This window comes from Equus caballus, chromosome 28 (assembly GCF_041296265.1).
Source record: "Equus caballus isolate H_3958 breed thoroughbred chromosome 28, TB-T2T, whole genome shotgun sequence".
Lineage (NCBI taxonomy): Eukaryota > Metazoa > Chordata > Mammalia > Perissodactyla > Equidae > Equus > Equus caballus.
In genome coordinates, this window is record NC_091711.1 from 36,052,648 (window position 1) to 36,056,422 (window position 3,775).

Here is a 3,775-nt window from a genome sequence, read left to right on the forward strand (position 1 = left end):
ATCAAAGTGAAAAACTGATACTAACTTTAAAAAAGAAATGGATGTAGATATAGGTAGGCTCCAGTTAATTATATCTTGGAATTCAAATTCACTGAGACCAATTATTTATAAAGCAGAAGTATCAACTTATTTTGAGTGAGGGGGTATTATACAGGTGTAACCATAAGGTCTCAACTGTTCAGGACAACCCCGACTACATGTTATAAAGCTGTTTTCAATAAAGGTGATATATTAAATGTAGTACATACTTTTTTCCTGGTCTTTTGAAGGCAAGAAAATAAAACAGAAAAAAATATATTGTCAGAGCAAACATCCAGAATTTGGATTTGACAATAACTCATTCTATCCTTTCATTTCTAGCTAGGATAGGTTAGCTTGTAATGCTCTGCCACAAAAACAAGAAAGGCTCAACAAAGTGCATGCAACATCTATTTGAAATCATTGGAGAGTTTCTAAGGCAGCCGAGACTAGAGGGGCAAATATGCTGGGAGTAGGGACATGCAGATAACTGACCTAGGCTGGCTTCCTTCTCAGGCATTTACTAATTTTTATGTTGTGTAAGGTGAGAAACTAAAAGGGGAAAAAATGAAGTGAAAAGTGCAAGAGAGCATCTCACAATACTGGAAAAACAAAAAGTGAACTTAAGGACCTCAAAGAGGGAGGTCTCTGAAAACACTTCAGGCTCTCATTGTGACCCCTGGAAGGCTATACCCTAGAAGCTGAGGCGAACCAGAGGCAGAGCCAGCTTTATGACATCTGAAGCCCAGCCTTAAGTAAGATCAGGTCTTGACTGGACTGAGGTGTCCCTGCTCTGGTTGTTGGCCAGAGGATATGGCGAATCCCTCTCGAAGAGGATAATTTCGTCCACACTTTTTCTACAGTTTTTCATATACAATCTCCAGCATCCCATCAAAAATTACCCAGCGAGGTCCGGCTCTGTGGCCGAATGGTTAAGTTCGCATGCTCTGCTGCGGCGGCCCAGGGTTCGGATCCTGGGCGCGGACATGGCACTGCTCGTCAGGCCACATTGAGGCGGTGTCCCACATCCCACAACTAGAAGGACCTGCAACTAAGACATACAACTGTGAACGGGGGGGGGGGGGGCGGGGGGGTGTTGGGAAATAAAGCAGAAAAAGAAAAAAAAAAGATTGGCAACAGTTGTTAGCCCAGGTGCCAATCCTTAAAAATAAATACCCAAAGGAAAAAAAATTACCCAGCATACTAAGAAATAGGACAAAAAGAAACAGACTCAGAAGAAATTCACACAATGGACTTCTATTGGACATGAACTTTAAAATAGCCAACACTGATACATCTAAGAAAGGAGAAAACAAGATTGAAAATTTCGCCAGAGAATTGGAATCTATAAAGAATCAGATGGGAATAATAGAACTGATATATTAAATAGGGAATTTTATATATGAGATTACTGACAAACGAGACACAGGTGAAGAAGGATCAGTGGACTTGAGGGTATTTCAATTATAAATCCAGACTAAAGTACAAAGAGGAAAAAGTATATAAAAAAGCATGAGATGCATATCAGACATGGTGTAAAAGTCCTATATGTAACTGGAATCTGAGAATGGGATGAGAGAGAGCAAAGTTCAAACAGATGATGGCTAAGAATTTTTCCAAAACTGATGAAGACCATCAAGCCAGGAAGCACTTGGGTAAAAATGCTTCACATCACTGGTCATGAGGGAAATGCAAATTAAAGTCACAATAAGATCTCTCTCTGCACCCACTAGAAAGGCTGTAATCAAAGATACACATGAGCAAGTGTTGGTGAGGATGTGGAGAAGCTGGAACCCTCATACATTACTGGTAGGAACGTAAAGTGATGTGGCCACTTTGGAAAACAGTTTGGAGTTTCTGAAAAAGTTAAACAGGGGCCAGCCCTGGTGGCCTAGTGGTTAAGTTCGGCATGCTTCACTTTGGTGTCCTGGTTCAGTTCCCGGGCGTGGACCTACACAACTTGTTGGTGGCCATGCTGTGGCAGTGACCCACATACAAAATAGAGGAAAACTGGCACAGACGTTAGCTCAGGGCAACTCTTCCTCACCAAAAAAAAAAAAAAAAAAACAGAAATTTACCATACAAACCTGCAATTCCACTCCTAAGGAACAGAAATGAAAGAGAACACAAGAGAAATGAAAACATGTCCACACAAGACTTGTATACAAATATTCAGCAGGATTACTCATAATGGCCAAAAAGTGGAAACAACTCAAACATCCATCAGCTGGTGAATGAATAGACAAAATGTGGTATATCCATCCAATGAAATTCTGTTCTGTGATAAAAAAGGAATGAATTACTGATACATGCTGCAACATGACTGGACCTTTAAAACATGCTAAATGAAAGAAGCCAAACACAAGAGACCACCTACTGTATGATTCCATGTATATTAAATTTTTAGAAAAGGGAAATCTAAAGAGACAGTGGATTAATGATTTCCTGGGACTAAGGGTGAGAATGGGGAGTGACTGAAAATGGGCACAAGGGATCTTTGGGGGGTGATGGAAATACTTTAACCATAGTATTACAGTGATGGCTAGACACCTCTGAATATACCAGAAAGCATTGAATTGTATGTTTTAAATGGATGAATTTTATGGTAAGTAAAATATCCTCAATAAAGCTGTTTTGTTTTGTTTTTTTTTAAAGATTTTATTTTTTCCTTTTTCTCCCCAAAGCCCCCTGGTACATAGTTGTGTATTCTTCGTTGTGGGTTCTTCTAGTTGTGGCATGTGGGACGCTGCCTCAGCATGGTCTGATGAGCAGTGCCATGTCCGCACCCAGGATTCGAACTAACGAAACACTGGGCCGCCTGCAGCGGAGCGCGCGAACTTAACCACTCGGCCATGGGGCCAGCCCCAATAAAGCTGTTTTTTTTTAAAGGTGAAATAAAGATATTTTAAGACAGAATGTCTTAAAACTGAGAAAATTCATTGTCTTCAGATGTACATTAAACTTAGGCAAAATGAAAATGATCCCAGATGGGAACATGGAAAGGCACGAAGGAATAATAATGATCAATATGAGTAAATTTAAATAAATATTATTGGGGCCGGCCTGGTGGCACAGCAGTTAAATGCGCATGTTCCGCTTCTCGGCGGCCCAGGATATGCCAATTCGGATCCTGGGTTTGGAGATGGCACTGCCTTGGCACGCCAAGCTGTGGTAGGCGTCCCACATATAAAGTAGAGGAAGATGGGCATGGATGTTAGCTCAGGGCCTGTCTTCCTCAGCAAAAAGAGGAGGATTGGCAGCAGTTAGCTCAGGGCTAATCTTCCTCAAAATAAATAAATAAATAAATATTATTATATAAAACTACAATAATAATAATGTTGTATAGGACTTAAAATGTCTATAAAGTTAAAATGCCGGACAATAACATAAAACTCTGTAAAGAGACGAGTAGAGTATTCTGTGATACCAACATTCTTTCAGAAGGGATAAAAGCAGTAATTGATACCATGCTGTAATAAATCAAGGATGCATGTTGTAATCTCTCAGCTAACCATGAAAGAACACACAAGCCAAAAGTGGGGAGAGGGAAGGAATAATAGATACCTGATTAATCCAAAAGAGGTAAGGAGAGAAAAAGAAATATAGTATGGGTGGAACAAACAGAAAACAATAGTAAGATAGAAGATTTAAACCCAAGTATATCCATAAGTATATTATATATAAATGCTCTAAGTAATTAAATGGCAAATTATGCAAATATATAAAAAATAAAACATAACTATATGCTACTTACAAG